General features: G+C 38.5%; 1 protein-coding gene and 1 pseudogene across 9 annotated transcripts in view; one reads left to right on the top strand and one right to left on the bottom strand.

Annotated features, from left to right (window-relative positions):
* The window catches only part of DENND4C (DENN domain containing 4C), a 131676-nt gene that overhangs the window by 17729 nt on the left and 95435 nt on the right, over nt 1–18512 (top strand). The window lies entirely within an intron of this gene.
* On the bottom strand, nt 2550–18510 carry LOC309633176 (cytochrome c oxidase subunit 6B1 pseudogene; annotated as a pseudogene). The gene has a single exon. The product of its transcript is annotated as a cytochrome c oxidase subunit 6B1 pseudogene (transcript).

The raw sequence follows: 18512 nt of genomic DNA, 5'->3' as shown, positions 1-18512 counted from the left end.
ATCATAAATGGGTGTTGAATTTTGTCAAAAGCTTCTTCTGCATCTATTGAGATGATCATATGGTTTTTATTCTTCCATTTGTTAATATGGTGTATCACAGTGATTGATATGCATATATTGAAGTATCCTTGCATCCCTGGGATAAATCCCACTTGATCATGGTGTATGATCCTTTTAATGTGTTGTTGGATTCTGTTTGCTAGTATTTTGTTGAGGATTTTTGCATTTATATTCATCAGTGATATTGGTCTGTAATTTTCTTTTTTTGTAGTATCTTTGTCTGGTTTTGGTATCAGGGTGATGGTGGACTCATAGAATGAGTTTGGGAGTGTTTCTTCCTCCAGAATTGTTTGGGAGAGTTTGAGAAGGATGGGTGTTATAACGTTCTTCTCTAAATGTTTGATAGAATTCACCTGTGAAGCCATCTGGTCCTGGACCTTTGTTTGTTGGAAGATTTTTAATCACAGTTTCAATTTCATGAGTTGTGATTGGTCTGTTCATATTTTCTGTTTCTTCCTGGTTCAGTCTTGGAAGGTTATACCTTTCTAAGAATTTGTCCATTTCTTCCAGGTTGTCCATTTTACTGGCATACAGTTGCTTGTAGTAGTGTCTTAGGATGCTTTGTATTTCTGCGGTGTCTGTTGTGACTTCTTTTTCATTTCTAATTTTATTGATTTGAGTCCTCTTCCTCTTTTTCTTGATGAGTCTGGCTAATGGTTTATCAATTCGGTTTATCTTCTCAAAGAACCAGCTTTTAGTTTTATTGATCTTTGCTATTGTTTTCTTTGTTTCTATTTCATTTATTTCTGCTCTGATCTTTTTGATTTCTTTCCTTCTGCTAACTTTGGGTTTTGTTTGTTCTTCTTTCTCTAGTTTCTTTAGGTGTAAGGTTAGATTATTTATTTGAGATTTTTCTTGTTTCTTGGGGTAGGCTTGTTAGCTATAAACTTACCTCTTAGAATTGCTTTTGCTGCATCCCATAGGTTTTGGATTGTTGTGTTTTCATTGTCATTTGTCTCTAGGTATTTTTTGATTTCATCAGCGGTCTCTTGGTTATTTAGTAATGTAGTGTTTAGCCTCCATGTGTTTGTGTTTTTTACGTTTTTTCCCCTGTAATTCATTTCTAATCTCATAGCATTGTGGTCAGAAAAGATGCTTGATATGGTTTCAATTTTCTTAAATTTACTGAGGCTTGATTTGTGACCCAAGATGTGATCTATCCTGGAGAATGTTCCGTGCGCACTTGAGAAGAAAGTGTAATCTGCTGTTTTGGGATGGAATGTTCTATAAATATCAATTAAATCTATCTGGTCTATTGTGTCATTTAAAGCTTCTGTTTCCTCATTTATATTCATTTTGGATGATGTGTCCATTGGTGTAAGTGAGGTATTAAAGTCCCCCACTATTACTGTGTTACTGTCCATTTCCTGTTTTACAGCTGTTAGCAGTTGCCTTATGTATTGAGGTGCTCCTATGATGGGTGCATATATATTTATAATTGTAATATCTTCTTCTTGGATTGATCCCTTGATCATTATGTAGTGTCCGTCCTTGTCTTTTGTAACATTTTTTATTTTAAAGTCTATTTTATCTGATAATGAGTATAGCTACTCCAGCTTTCTTTTGATTTCCATTTGCATGGAATATCTTTTTCCATCTCCTCACTTTCAGTCTGTATGTGTCCCTAGGTCTGAAGTGGGTGTCTTGTAGACAGCATATATATGGGTCTTGTTTTTGTATCCATTCAGCAAACCTGTGTCTTTTGGTTGGAGCATTTAATCCATTCACGTTTAAGGTAATTATCGATATGTATGTTCCTATGACCATTTTCTTAATTGTTTGTGTTTGTTTTTGTAGGTTCTTTTCTTCTCTTGTGTTTCCCACTTGGAGAAGTTCCTTTAGCATTTGTTGAAGAGCTGGTTTGGTGGTGCTGAATTTTCTTAGCTTTTGCTTGTCTGTAAAGCTTTTGATTTCTCCATTGAATCTGAATGAGATCCTTGCCAGGTAGAGTAATCTTGGTTGTAGGTTCTTCTCTTTCATAACTTTAAGTATATCATGCCACTCCCTTCTGGCTTGTAGAGTTTCTGCTGAGAAATCAGCTGTTGACCTTAATGGGAGTTCCCTTGTATGTGATTTGTTGTTTTTCCCTTGCTGCTTTCACTAATTTTTCTTTGTCTTTAATTTTTGCCAATTTGATTACTTTGTGTCTCGGCATGTTTCTCCTTGGGTTTATCCTGTATGGGACTCGCTGTGCTTCCTGGACTTGGGTGGCTATTTCCTTTCCCATGTTAGGGAAGTTTTCGACTATAATCTCTTCAAATATTTTCTCTGGTCCTTTCTCTCTCTCTTCTCCTTCTGGGACTCCTATAATGCGAATGTTGTTGTGTTTAATGTTGTCCAGAGGTCTCTTAGGCTGTGTTTATTTCTTTTCATTCTTTTTTCTTTATTCTGTTCAGCAGTAGTGAATTCCACCATTCTGTCTTCCAGGTCCCTTATCCATTCTTGTGCCTCAGTTATTCTGCTATTGATTCCTTCTAGTGAAGTTTTCATTTCATTTATTGTATTGTTCATCTCTGTTTGTTTGTTCTTTAATTCTTCTAGGTCTTTGTTAAACATTTCTTACATCTTCTCGATCTTTGCCTCCATTGTTTTTCCGAGGTCTTGGATTATCTTCACTATCATTATTCTGAATTCTTTTTCTGGAAGGTTGCCTATCTCCATTTCATTTAGTTGTTTTTCTGGGGTTTTATCTTGTTCCTTCATCTGGTACATAGCCCTCTGCTTTTTTATCTTGTCTATCTTTCTGTGAATGTGGTTTTTGTTCCACAGGCTCCAGGATTGTAGTTCTCCTTGCTTCTGCTGTCTGCCCTCTGGTGGATGAGGCTATCTAAGAGGCTTGTGCAGGTTTCCTGATGGGAGAGACTGGTGGTGGGTAGAACTGGGTGTTGCTCTGGTGAGCAGAGCTCAGTAAAACTTTAATCCGCTTGACTGCTGATGGGTGGGGCTGGGTTCCCTCCCTGTTGGTTGTTTGGCCTGAGGCAACCCAACACTGGAGCCTACCTGGGCTTTTTGGTGGCGCTAATGGTGGACTCTGGGAGGGCTCACGCCAAGGAGTACTTCCCAGAACTTTTGCTGCCAGTGTCCTTGTCCCCATGGTGAGCCACAGCCACCCCCCGCCTCTGCAGGAGACCCTCTAACGCTAGCAGGTAGGTCTGGTTCAGTCTCCCCTGGCTTCACTGTTCCTTCCCCTGGGTCCTGATGCACACACTACTTTGTGTGTGCCCTCCAAGAGTGGAGTTTCTGTTTCCCCCTGTCCTGTCAAAGTCCTGCAATCAAATCCCACTAGCCTTCAAAGTCTGATTCTCTAGGAATTCCTCCTCCCATTGCCGGACCCCCAGGTTGGGAAGCCTGACGTAGGACTCAGAACCTTCACTCCAGTGGGTGGACTTCTGTGGTATGTGTTCTCTAGTCTGTGAGTCACCCACCCATCAGTTATGGGATTTGATTTTGCTGTGATTGCACCCCTCCTACCGTCTCATTGTGGCTTCTCTTTTGGCTTTGGATGTGGGGTATCTTTTTTGGTGAGTTCCAGTGTCTTCCTGTCGATGATTGTCCAGCAGCTAGTTGTGATTCTGGTGTTCTCACAAGAGGGAGTTCAGCTCCTGTTTTCTTAAGGTTTCTCTCTCTGTTTTTAATGTCCTGTTTTTTGTTCCTTTTTGGATTGAGTGTATTTTAGTATTCCATTTATCTCCACATTGGTTTATTAACTATACATCTTTTTTTTTAAGTAGTTGCCTTAGGGTTTATTATATGTATCTTTAACTTTCAACAGTTTACCTACACATAGTGTTATACTACTTCATGTATTACCTAGGACTTTTAATTTTGTATACTTTCATTCTCTTCCATTCTTCATCATTAAAAAGGGGATAATACTAGTTACACCTTGTTGGGTTGTTAGGAGTATGAAATGAGTTAATGCATGTAAAATATTTAGAACATAGCTCATGCTTTTATTTATATTGGGAATAATAGAAGAAGACTTCATTAGTTATTGAATCTGCAGATTGCAGGTTTCTTTTCTAACTTGCCTCAACTACCCATTTCTATGATCACACCCAAGACTATTGGTTCTCAATTTTGACTGTCTATTACAATTAACTGGGCAGCTTAAAAATTTTTGATGGGAGTGTGCCACCCTCAGAAATTCTTATTTTCTTGGTCTGATTTAAGAAAAAGTATTCTGTTAGATTCCAATGTGTAGTTAGAATAGAGAACCATTACCCTAGACTTTATCATCATGATCTATAACTTAAAGTAGTTTAAGTATCTAATTCTGACTTCCATCTCTTTTTCTGCCAGCTCACATACTTTGATACCATATTTTGGCACTTCTTGGATTCTATCTAGACCACCAGGCCATTAGTCACACCACTCTTTCACTGTCCATCATGCGCCTCATACAGTAACTTCTTTCCTTACCCAATTACATTGATTCATTGAATAAAAATGTTAATGCCTGCTAATGTTCTGTACTATTTTGTGGGGTCAGGTTATCATCTCTCTTGTTTCTTCCTTCACTGTAATTAGGGCAAAACTTCAGCCATGATAAAACACAATTCTTTGCAAACTCTGTGTTCCCTTGAACCTGAGCAGCTGAGTGTGATTGGAGAAAACAAACAACAGTACTGACTCGTCTCACTTTAAATTTATGGCCACGAATATCCCTTGTACCCTCAGCATTACCTAGTCATTTTGCTCTTCCACTTTCATTACTAAGAAGACTACTTAATCTCTTTTCTTTCCTTACTCTTTTCTCTCTCTTTGTCTCTCTATATATGCCAAGTCCTCCATCTGTGCTGCATTCTCTTGTCTGTTGAAGGATTTTGCCTCTGGTGTTATCCTTTCTCTGCCCTGCATCATCTTTCTTTACTGCTGAATCATATTTGCAAGCATAAGAACATGCTGTAACATCTCAAACTGTCTTTCTCTGTCTGTCTGTCTGTCTCTCTCTCTCACACACACACACACCTTTCTTTCTCATGTACAGAAAAATTTGTTGCAAAGACTTGCTCATACTTACTGTCTCTATTTTCTTACTTTGCATTTTCTCTCCAACTTGCTCCAGGCTGGCTCTTCTCCACCTTCACCAACTAAACCCATTCTAGTCAGTGTTCTCAGTCTTAAAGTTCTCTACCTCTCATCAGCATTTGACACGATTGATCAGTCCCTAGTTTTGGGAAAACCTCACTTGGTTTTCTGGATGCCATATCATCCTGAATCTCGTCTGATTTATGACAGTTCCTTCTCAGTCTTGTTTTCTAGCTTCTCTTCCCTTGCCTCAAAAGTTGGAGTGCCCTAGGCTTAGGCCTTATACCTTTTCTGTGTCAGTATTTGTCACTTTTTAGGGTATCTTATTTAATTTTGTGGTTATACGTATCATTAATTCACTATTGACTCCAGCCTTGATATCTTTATCAAACTCCACACTGTATTGGAGTGCCTTCTCTGCTTGAATGTTTTAGTAGGCATCTCAGACTTAACTTGTCCGGTACAGAATGTTGGGTTTATTTACTCAAACTTACTCTTTCCTCAGACTTTACCATCTCAATATATGGCACCACCATTCATCCTCTTGGTTAGGCCACAAACTGGACGTCATTCTTAGTTTCTCTTTTCCCTCATACCTCCAATCCATCAGTAGCAGTTTTACCTTTAAACTATATCTCAAATCTTGCCATTTCTTGTCACTCCCACTCCTTTGCCTTAATATAAGCCATTATTATCTCTCTTCTGGACTGCTGCAGTTACCTTCTAACTGCATTCCCTGCTTCTGCTCTTTTCTCCCTCTGTGTACAGCAACTACTGTGATTTTTTTTTTAAAGACACAGCACTGTCATCTGGAGGCTGCTAGTTGCTTCCCAGCATGTTTAGAATAAAATCTAAAGACCCTACCTAGCCTAAAAGGTCCTGTATAATTTCCCCCTTCACTGACCTCATCTTTCAATGGTCCCCTAAGCTCCAGAGCCATGGCTTTCTTGTTGTTCCTCAAAGATCAAGGTATTTACTTGCCCTTAGGCTTTTATTTTTTATTTTCTTCCTGCTTGGAATGTTTTCTATTGTCATATGATTTACTCTTTCCTATCACTTCAACCCCTGCTCAGATTTTACCTCCTTACTTCTTCAAAGAGATCTTTCTTGACTGCACTATAAAAATAAGCACTTCCGTTATCACTTTCTTTCTCTATATCTTCCTTTATTTTTATTCATAGCATGTATGCTTTCTGAAATTATTTATTTATAAGTCTATAGTTATCTACTGATTATTTCCCAACTATAATGTAAGCTTCATAAAGACATGACATTTGGTATTTTCATTGCTTTAATTCCTCGCATTTAGAACAAGGTCTGAGACTCAGTCATAGGTTATTAATGTACCAGTAATGATTGTTTGGCAAACATAAGAGCTCCTTCCCGTTAGCCACAAAACTGTAAAATACTTATGAATAATCCTAACAAACAATGTAGAAGATCTGGGTGAAGAAAATCATGAGACTTTAGTTAAAGGCTTAAAAAAAAAAAATGACCTAAATAAAATGGAGAGCCATACCGTATGCACTTGACTGGAGAACTTAATATTGTAAAGTTGGCTGTTCTCCTTAAATAATCTGGGTTTTAGAATTGTTCCTAACAAAGATCTCAACTTTTTTCCTCCTGAAACTTGATAAGCTGGGATGAGTAAGCCTGGAAAGTTTTTTTTTTTTTTTTCCCACTCTTCCAGTGAGTATTATTAGTTAAGCCATGATTCAGGATCCCAGGGTGGGGATCACCACGTACCCAGGTCCCCCTTCACCACCCTGAGCAGAAGGATGGAGGACAGAAGAGGAGAGGTGGAGCCAGTTCAGATCTTCCCTGGAAACATGCCTTCTGCCCAGTGGTCATCCCAGGTTGACACCCAGGCTATGGGGCAGAGAGACTTGTACACACACCAGTATCATTCACACATGGAGACATCACCTCTTTTAGCAGACATTGCCTTCTCACAGTGGTGGAAGCCTAGGTAGTTCTGCCAGCAGTTCCTGGTCTGGCTCTGGTTGGGGAAGTGGCTGTCAAAAGGAGCAGGCTGATAGTTCTTGATTTTGGAGTTGATGTCCTCTGCCATAGTGCTGACTCCTAAAGACACCCCTGAAGCCGCTGGAAGCTCAATGTGACCCTCATCAAAGATGCCAGTCAAGCCTGGAAAGTTTTTAAAAGGGTGAAGAGGGAGTTTATCTACCACATCAAAAAACATATAGAACTGTTATAATTAGCTGTGGGTGGTACTAGCTTGGAAATTGGCTAATGAAACAAAATAGAGGTTAGATTTTTTTTTTTAGGATTATATAGGATTTTAGTATATATGATTTTAGTATTTAGTATGTAGATAAAGGTGAGAAAAGAATTCATCAGTAAGTTAACTGTTCCATTATAAGTAGATGACATGATTATACATGCTATAGAGCATTTGTAAAGCAGTGATACCCATTAGGTATATTTGAGGTGTGTAGGGCTCTTGCAGTTAAGGATCTAGTTAACGTATGCCTTTAGGTCATCTTCTGTTTCATAAAATATTTCCCTCGCTTCTTCACGGATTCATTTTTTGATCTGATAGCGTGTTTACCTCTCTTCCTTTTAATTTGTTATTACTTCCACTGTGTATTTAGTAGTCAAATAAACTTAACAGAATTTTTAAAATAAACTGTCATTAAACGGACTCTGAATGAGAGACTGAAATGCATTAAGTATGTATGTTTTGCTGCTTTGTGATATCTATTGCAGTTCTTTTTTTTTTTTTAATTTTCTTTATTTATTTATGGCTGTGTTGGGTCTTTGTTTCTGTGCGAGGGCTTTCTCTAGTTGCGGCAAGCGGGGGCCACTCTTCATCGCGGTGCGCGGGCCTCTCACTATTGCGGCCTCTCGTTGCGGAGCACAGGCTCCAGATGCGCAGGCTCAGCAATTGTGGCTCACAGGCTTGGTCGCTCCGCGGCATGTGGGATCTTCACAGACCAGGGTTTGAACCCGTGTCCCCTGCATTGGCAGGCAGATTCTCAACCACTCTGCCACCAGGGAAGCCCCTCTTTCGTTTTTGATGTTATTTGTTTGGGCCCTCTTTTTTTCTCATGATATGTCTAGCTAAATGTTTATCAATTTTGGTTATCTTTTCAAAGCATCACCTTAGTTTCACTGATCTTTTCTATTGCTTTTTTTTTTTTTTTTTAAGTCTCTCTTTTATTTCTGCTCTGATCTTTATGGTTTCTTTCCTTATACTAATTTTGGGTTTGGTTGCTCTTCTTTTCCTGGTTCCTTTAGCTATAAGTTTAGGTTATTTGAGATTTTTCTTGTTTTCTGAGGTAGACTTGTATCGCTGTAAACTTCCCTCTTAGAACTGCTTTTGCTATGTACCATAGATTTCGGATTGTTGGATTTTCATTTTCATTTGTCTCCAGGTATTCTTTGATTCCCTCTTTGATTTCTTCAGTGACCCATTGGTGTTTTAGTACTATATTGTTTAGCCTCTACATGTTTGTGTTTTTTGCAGTTTTTTTCCTTGTAGTTGATTATTAGTCTCATAGCATTGTGTTCAGAAAAGATGCTTGATATGATTCAGCCACTCTCTTTTTTTTTTGGCGGGGGGGGGCACCAAAATTTTTATTAGAACAAGAACCTTCTTATTCTCTTTTAACATTAAAATCATTATAAACCAAATTAATCTCTTTTTGACCCAGAGTTGTGATGGGAATCATCAAGTTACAATATGCTTTTATGTTTCTCTAGTCCCTCTCAGCCTCTGGCTGTCACTTCTCCTTTCTTGGCTATCCCTTAACAATGTATTCCAATCTCTGTTAATAGGGTCTAAAACTATCAACCTCATTGTTCTGAAGTTTAAAAGAATGCTAAGCACTAAGTTAGGCTCTCAGGAACAGACTCTGACATTTCCTCCACACCCTTTGACATAGCTCCTTCTCGTATGTCATGGGCTGAGGAACCAATGAACCTGTAAACCAAGAACATGGGTATAAAGTCCATAGGCCACGTGAGGGCCTGGATGGTAAAGTGCATGGGCTTTGTGACCACCACTGCCACCTTCTAGTCTAAGGAAGGACTGACTGAGTGAGCATTTCCAAAACTCCTGAGCTCAAGGTTCCCTGTGGGTAACTCCCATGTACCTCCATCATGACTAGGGCTGGAGGAGGGACTTCTCAATTCCCCCCGCCACACTTGGAACAGTATGAGGGATGCAGCAGAGGCTAAAGACTGAGTGATGAGCCTCAGGGAGTTGATGGGGGACAATATCAAACCAGTCTCATAGTTGGTGCCATTTGCTCTTGGGGAGGAGACGTGGGACCCAGGCAATGACAGCAGCTGGAAGGCAAAGGGCAGGCCTGGTTCTCAATAGCAGTCGTGATAAGGCTTGAAGGGGCCATCACAGGACATGGCCAGGTACTGGGCCTGCTTCTCAGTCAGCTTGGTTAGCTTCATATTCAGCTTGCCCAGGTGGGCTTTAGCCACTGCTTCATCCACCTTCTTGAGCAGGAAGTGGACCCCGACAGGGTACTTGTCTGGGGGTGTCCACAGCTCAATCTGTGCTAGCACCTGGTTGGTGAAGGAGTTGCTCATCACAAAACTTGGGTGGCCCATGGCACAGCCCAGGTTGAGCAGCTGGCCCTTGGCCAGCAGGATGATGTGGCACCCGTTCTTCAACAAGTAGCAGTCCACCTGGGGATTGATGTTCACCTTCTCCACAACATTCTCGTTCAGCCACTTGACATCAGTCTCCACATCAGTGTCTGATGCAGTCTGTGTCTTTTGATTGGAGCATTTAGGCCATTTACATTTAAAGCAGTTATTGATAGGTGTGTACTTATTGCCATGTTGTTCATTGTTTTCGTAGTTTTTTTGTTCCTTTCTTTTGCTTTCTTCCCTTATGATTTGACGATTATGTTTAGTAGTATGTTTGGATTTCTCTCTCTTTTTGTGTATATATCCATTATAGATTTTTGGTTTTTGATTACCATGACATTTATATGTAGCAATCTGTGTTTATGTGTGTGTGTGTATGTATGTATGTGTGTGTGTATATAAATGATTATTCTAAGTTGCTGATCTCTTAATTTCAAATGCATTTTAACTGTCTTGCATTTTTGTTTCAACTCCCTCCTGACATTTCCTGTTTTTGACATCATATTTAACATCTTATTGTTTTCTGTATCACTTAACTACTTGTTGCGGATGTAGATGATTTTGCTACATTTGTCTTTTAACCTTCTTACTAGCTTTATAAGTGGTTGATTTACTACCTTTATTTTATGTTTGTCTTTATCAGTGAGATTTTTCCTTTTGTAATATTTATTTTTCTAGTTGTGGCCTTTTATTTCCCACTTTAGAGAAGTCCATTTAACATTTCTTCTAAAGATGCTGGGTCCTGAGCCCTCTGGTGGATGTAGCTGGGTCCTGAGGTGGGTGGGGTGGGTGTCTTAAGACAGCTGGCCTGCAGGTTGGTAGGGCTATGTACCTGCCTGGGTAGCTGTGTGGCCTGAGGTGTCCCAGTACTGGTGCTCACAGGCTGGTGAGCTGGGCCAGGTCCCAGTGCTAATAAGTTAGGGGGAGGGGAATTCCCTCGTGGTCCAGTGGTTAGAATGCCGTGCTTCCAGTGCAGGGCGCGTGGGTTCAGTCCCTGGTCAGGGAACTAAGATCCCACATACCATACAGCGTGGCCAAAAAAAAAAAAAGAGAAACAAAAAATGAGTTTACTTAAAGTAAAAAAAAAAAACAACTATTAATAAAAAAAAAAATAAGTTGGAGGATTCCAAAATGACAGTTGCCAGCCCCAGTGTCCTCATGGTAGAATGAGCTCCCACAAATTTTTGCCACCAGCGTCCATGTCCTCAGGGAAAGCTCCAGTTGCCTCCTGCCTCTCCAGAGGCTCTCTAAGATCAGCAGGTGGGTCCAACCCAGGCTCCTTTCAAATTACTGCTTAGTCCCTGGTTCTTGGAATGTGTGAGATTTTGAGCACACCCTTTAAGAGTGAAGTCTTTATTTCCTACAGTCCTCTGGATAAGCCCCATTGGCCCTCATAGCCAAACATCATGGGGGCTCATCTTCCTGGTTGCAGAATCCCTGGGCTGGGGAGCCCGATTTGGGGCTCCTTGGGGAGGACCTCTGCAGTTGTAATTATCCTCTTGCTTGTGGGTTGCCCACCTGGTGATGTGGTTCTTTACCATATCGTGTCTCCACCCCTCTTGTTTGTTTCATTATTTCTTTATATTTTCAGTTGTAGAACATCTTTTCCACTAGTTTTCAGGTCTTATCAATAGTTGCTCTGTAAATAGTTGCAATTTTGGTGTGCCCTTGGGAAGAGGTAAGCTCAGGGTCTTCCTATTCTGTCATCTTGGTCACTTTTCTACCCAGTAGTTTTAGCATGCATTGGTAATTCTTGCTTGAATGTGAATACTGTGATGCTTGTAAAATGGTTTTTAATCATTCTTTCTGTGTTTATTAGTGTGTATTCTGTTTTGAAGAGCCTTCCTTTCCTTCCTTCACTTTCATTCATTTACTTTATAATATCAGTATGGACTCAAGGCTTAAAAGAAAGTCAGTGTTTTATAATCCATTATTGTAACTCATTTTAATGCTGAAATTGTTCCCAGATTGGCCAATGGGAGGCTCATCAAGCTAGTTTCTGTGTCCTTTCTGAGCCCCCATTAGTCTTTGAGCAGTGCTTTTTTTTTCTCTGCCTTGCATAAGATGTTCTAGGTGCATCCTGTGCTTTTTTTGCCTAGCCTTGGAATTGGCCATTTCTCCAAGGAGCTCTAGTATCTCATGGCTGGGAAATGTCTTTAAGAAACAGTGATATAGGTGCTAGATTTGTTTGTTGCTGGTGGGGTGACACAGCTGGTGGGTTTTCTTTTTAGCAGATAGAAGGAGGAGATACACCCACTCACACATACATATTTTACAGTTTTATTGAGCCATAATTCATACACCACACAATTCACCCATTTAAAGTATACAATTTATTGGTTTTTAGTGTAGTCACAGATTGCTCAACTATCATCACAATCAATTTTAGAACATTTTTATTCCCTCAAAAAGAGACCCCATACCCATTAGCAGTCATTCTCCATTTCCCCCAACACCCAGGCCTAGCAGCCAACAAGTTTCTCTTTCTATAGATTTGCCTATTCTGCACATTTCATATAAATGGAACCATACTATATGTGGTCTTTTGTGACTGACTTCTTCCACTTAGCATAATGTTTTCACGGTTCATCCATGTTGTGGCATGTATCAGTATTTACTTTCTTTTTATTGCTGAATGATAGTCCATTGTATAGATGTACTACATTTTATTTATCCCTTTATCAGTTGATGGACATTTGGGCTATTACCATTTCTTTTCTGTTATCAATAATGTTGACACATGTGTATTTAAACATTTTTATTTTTGAATTATTTTAGGTTTACAGAAAGGTTGAAAAAATAGTACAGAGATTTCCTGTATTTTTCTATGGCTAACATTTTATATTACCGTAGTACATTTGTCAAAACTAAGACATCAACATTGTTACATTGTTGTCAACTAAAATCCAAATTTTAATTTCACTGATTTTTACATTAATAAAAATTTTTCTATTCTGTGATCCAGTTCAAGGTACCACATTGCCTTCAGTGCATATATATTTTAAAACCATGAGTTCATACTGATACCTCTAATTCCATTCTAAAACAGATTCTTACTTGTCTTCTCCCATCCCTTATTTGTATCTCCCTTTTCTCATAGCAAGAGCTCTGGCCTCCTACAATTATGCAATCATGGAGTACATATATTGATAGAATAATTTCAGAATTGCTACAAATATACTAAGTTTAAAAAAAAAAGCCTTCTAAGTAAAGGTTAAGATTTATTTTCAGTTCTTCACGTAGGTCTTTTTCCATTCCCTTCTATGTGATTACATTATCAATTTTATATACAGTTAGGTTCATTGGCTCACATATGTTTCATGGTGAAGTTAGGTATTTAACCAGGTCAGTATTTGTTGCACACGGGCTTTTCTCTAGTTGTGGTGAGCAGGGGCTGCTCTTCGTTGCGGTGCGCGGGCTTCTCATTGCGGTGGCTTCTCTTGTTGCAGAGCACGGGCTCTAGGCGCGTGGGCTTCAGTAGTTGTGGCTTGCGGACTCTAGAGCGCAGGCTCAGTAGTTTTGGCTCACAGGCTTAGTTGCTCCGCAGCATGTGGGATCTTCCCTGACCAGGGCTCGAACCCATATCCCCTGCATTGGCAGGCGGATTCTTAACCACTGCGCCACCAGGGAAGTCCCTAACCAGGTCAGTATTTTTTAAATGAAATTTAGAAATTGTTGTTTTCTCGATATTTAATCTTTAGAGTGAATATAGCCTGCTTATGTGTTTTGTTTGAATTTACTAGTATTTAAGGATTTTGAATTAGTTGCTGATATTTTAAAACTTGGAGATTTACATTAAAAATCCGGATTATTCCAATGCTCGACTCTGTACAGTCAGGGTAAAGTTGGAAAGGAACTAACTGGGCTCTCTAAGGCCTTGGCAGTCACACTTGGCACGAGAGGTAGATGACACATGTTTAGGTCACAAGAGTTCTACCCTGGAATGTTGGGGGAAAAAATCTGGATTATTTTGGCTTCCCTTGAAAAGACAAAAAGGAAATTTTGGTTTTGCCCAATTCTGGTTTGGCAACAATTGGATGGATCTGAACAGTAGTGGCTGCCTGTGGTCTCTAGTTCCCACAACTCTTATATCCTGTATGACCCCTTTAAAGCATTTGTGTTTTCAGCCTTTCTTTACAGCCCTCCTTCTTTACAAAACTTTCAGTTGAGGTGCAACAGTAGAGAATTACACTGCTTTGTGTTCTTAAAAACAAACTGATTTCATCTGAAATGACTTGCTTTTTCAATTTTGTAGCTCCATAATCCAGCCAGCATAACTGATGTTGATAATGCTTTCTAAATGGAATCACTAAGGCGCTATTTTAAATTGCTTAAATGTAGCAAATAACTTTGATAATACTCTAGTTTCTTTGTGGTTTAAACAGTGTTCATTTTTCATTCTGTATGGCTTGGAACACCAAGGAACACATAGTTTTGAACCTTTAAAAAACTCTTTTTGTTACAGTGAGAGGAATTTTGTAAACTACATTTAGCCTTGTAAGTTGAAGTTAATAATATTTTGTTGATATTAACAGTATTTATTTATTAAAATGTATGCCATTCTAAACAGTAAGGTGAAATGAAATTGATTCTGAAAGGTTATCTTGGCTATAGTTGGAAAATGAAGTCTAATGATATTTAACTATATATCTAAGTTTTTAATAAATATTTTAATATTTTTTAAAAGGTTTTGTTAATGCAGACTCATTTTTACCAGAGATAAAGAAGGTCGTTTCGTAACGATAAAAAGGTCAGTTCATCGAAAGGACGTAGTAATTCTAAATAGTTATGCCCTTAATAACAGAGCTTCAAAGTACATGAAGCAAAAACTGATAGAACTGAAAAGAGACATCAACAGATCTATAATTATAGTCAGAACTATAGTTTCAATACCACTCTTAATAATTGATTGAACAAGTGGACAAAATCTGCAAGGATATATAGATTTGAACAACACTAATAACCTTCTTGACCTCTCTCCAACAACAAAACACACATTCCGCTAAAATGCACATTGTGTAATTATCAAATAGACTATATTCTTAGCCATAAAATTAATCTCAATAAACATAAAAGACTTCAAGTCGTACACAGTATATCCTCTGAGCACAGTGTAATTAAGTTAGAAGTCAGTAACCGAAAGATTCTTGGAAAATTTCCAAGTACAAAATTTGGAAACTGAAAAACATACTTTAAATAGCCCATTGGTCAAAGAAAATAAGAAAGAAATTTAAAAATATTTTGAACTGAATAAGAAGAAAACATGCCTGAATCTGTGGGATGCCACTAAAACATTATTTGGGGGGGGGGTGCATTTTAGCTCTAAATACCTACATTAGGAAAGAAGAAAGATCTCAAATCAATGGCCTCCACTTCCACCGTAGGAAACTAGAAGAAGAAGAGCAAATTAAAGTCTACATAGGGACTTCCCTGGTGGTCCAGTGTTTAAGACTCCGGGCTCCCAATGCAGGGGGCCTGGGTTGCATCCCTGGTCAGGGAATTAGATCCCTCATGCTGCAACTAAAAGCCCGCATGCCGCAACGAAGATCCCACATGTGGCAACAAAAATCCCATGTGCACACAACTGAGACCCAGCACAGGCAAATAAATAAATAAATATTAAAAAAAGATAAAGTCTACATAAACAGAGGAAAGGAAGTAATAAAGTTCAAAGTAGAAATCAATGAAATAGAAAAGCAATAGAAAAAAACCCATGAAACTGAAAGCTGGTTCTTAGAGAAGATCAATAAAATTGACAGTTTTCTAGCCAGACTGATCAGGATAAAAAGAGAGAAGACACAGACTTACTGATATCAAGAATGAGATATGTGACATCACTACATAATCTACAGATACTAAAAGGATAATAAGGGAATATTATGAAGAATTTTATACAGTAAATTACACAACTTAGATGAAATGGACAAATTCCTTGCCATAGACTCAATGTGTATGCCCTCCCCCAATTCTTACGTTAAAACGTTATCCCCAGTGTGCTGGTATTTAGAGGTAGGGCTTTGGGAGGTGCTTTGATCATGTGGATGAAACCTTCATGAATGGTATTAGTGTCTTTCTAAAAGAGACTCCAGGAAGACCCCTTGTTCCTTTCCACCCTGTGAAGTTACAGTGAAAAGACAGCCTTCTATGCACTAGGAAGCCAGCCATCACTAGACACTGAATCTGCCAGTGTCTTGATCTTGGACTTCCCAGCCTCAAGAAATAAATTTTTTGTTGTTTATAAGCCACCCAACCTATGGTATAGCAGCCTGAATGGACTAAGACCTTCACAAACTATGAAAGTTTACTCAAGAAGAAATACATAATCTGAATTGCCCTATGTGTTAAAGGAAATGAATTTATAGTTTAAAACCTACCCTCAAAGAAAACTCTAGACCCAGATAATTTCACAGGTGAATTCTATCAAACATTTAAGGAAGAAATAATAACAACAATTCTATACAAACTCTTCCTGAAAATTGAAGAGGGGGAAAGTCTTCCCGACTCATTCTGTGAGACTGACATTACCTTGATGTGAAAACCAGATAAAGACATTACAAGAGGAAAAAAACAAAAAAACCCAAAAACTATAGACAAGTATCCCTCATTAACATATATAAAATTACAAACAAAATTTTAGTGAACAGAATCCAAGAATGTATGAAAAGGATAATGTATGCATGGAAAATAAGCACATGAAAAGGTGGTCAACATTACTAGTTATTAGAAAGATACAAATTAAAACTATAGCTAAGTATCACTGTAGACATAGTAGAATCTAGTTTAAATTGAAACGACTGACCTTATAGAGTGTTGGAGAGGATGCAGAACAGCGGCAGTCTCATATACTGACGATAGGAATGTAAAACGGTATACTCACTCTAGAAAACTGTTTGGCATTTTTTTAGAATTGCATATGCCTACCAGGTGATCTAGCCATTCCATCTTAGAATTTACCTAAGGTAAATGAAAGCATACGTGCACACGGCTTGTACATGGGTATTCATGATAGCTTTATAATAGCCCCAAACTGAAAATAACCTATATGTTTATTAACATGGGTGAATGGATAAACATTTTGTATATTCAACAGTGGAATATTACTCAGCAATAAAAACGAATGAACTATTGATATAAACAGTAACATGCATGAATCTCAGAATAATTACAATGAGTGAAAGGAGCCGGACAAAAAAGAATATACTGTATGATGTCATTTATATCAATTCTAGAAACTAATCTATAGTGACAGAAAGCAGGTCACTCCTTGCCTGGGGAGGGAGGGATGATGAAGGGGTACAAGAATATTTTGGATGTTGATGGATGTGTTCACTATCTTGATTGTGATATGGTTTCACAGGTGTATGCATTTGTGAAAACTTACCAAACTGTACACTTTAAAATATGTGCATTTTATTGTATGTAAATTATACCTCAGTAAAGTTTTTTAAAAAGCACATAAAATCCATAGAAATATTTAAAATTCCAGGGACTTCCCTGGTGGTCCAGTGGGTAAGACGCTGTGTTCCCAATGCAGGGGGCCCGGGTTCGATCTCTGGTCGGGGAACTAGATCCTGCGTGCATGCCGCAACTAAGCGCCCGCATGCTGCAACTAAAGATCCCGCATGCCACAACTAAGACCCGGTGCAGCCCAAATAAGTAAATAAATAAATAAATATTTAAAGAAAATAAAATTTCAAAAGCTTAATTTTATTTTTAGAGGTATTGAGTTTAAAGATAATAGAAATCTTGACTCAGTGTTCATATTCTCTAGGTTTCTACCATGTATTACCTAAGTCTCTTAATAGGTATTTTGTATAACTTTGTCTTCTTTGGTTATGGTTTTTTATGCTCTGTCTGGTATCTATATATGAAATAGTTAATGACCCCTAAACTTACTTAGTTTACACGGTGTTTACATAAAGTTTTTTAACTTTAGAGACAGACTCCTGATTGGATTAAGAGACTGGTTTAATTATGTTTATTACTAGTACCTTTATCTTTTCTGTTAGACTTTGAATAATTCATGATGAACTCATTTCGTTTGTTTAAATGTGAAGTTCGCTCTAGGAATTCTGTAACTCAAAAGAGAATGACTTTTAAAAAATAGTATGAATGTTGTTCATTATGTGCATTTTGCTGAAAGGAAAGCACCATAGCCCACTTCTCATAGTTTGATTATCCTTAACAGGGCCTTAGGCACATAATAGGATCATAGTTGAATTACAAATGAATCGATGCCATAAACTTGTACTTCATACGAGGTAAAAGCTGACAAGATGATATCAAAACAAGCTTCTTGGGTTTCCCTGGTGGCACAGTGGTTAAGAATCCGCCTGCCAATGCAGGAGACACGAGTTCGAGCCTTGGTCTGGAAAGATCCCACGTGCCGCAGAGCAACTAAGCCTGTGTGCCACAACTACTGAGCCTGCGCTGTAGAGCCTGTGAGCCACAAGTGCTGAGCCCACGTGCCACAACTACTGAAGCCCACCGCAATGAGAAGCCTGTGCACTGCAACGAAGAGTAGCCCCGGCTCGCCACAACTAGAGAAAGCCCGTGCGCAGCAATGAAGACCCAACGTGGCCAGAAATAAATAAATAAATAAATAAATAAATTTATTTATTTTTTTAGAAAAACAAAAATACAGTCTTCTTCTACAGAATAACAATTTGATTATAAATCCAACTGGGAAGTGTGCCTGTTAATCACTTGTTAACTCAGGAGTATTTTAGTTTAGTGAGTTAGGATAAAGCATTTTATTTAATTGATGTCTTTTTTTTTTTTCTTCCTCTCTT

The sequence above is a fragment of the Balaenoptera borealis genome, assembly GCF_965194805.1.
Source record: "Balaenoptera borealis genome assembly, chromosome: 8".
NCBI lineage: Eukaryota > Metazoa > Chordata > Mammalia > Artiodactyla > Balaenopteridae > Balaenoptera > Balaenoptera borealis.
The sequence above is the reverse complement of the archived record's forward strand: the minus strand, read 5'-3'. Positions and strand labels throughout refer to the sequence as shown.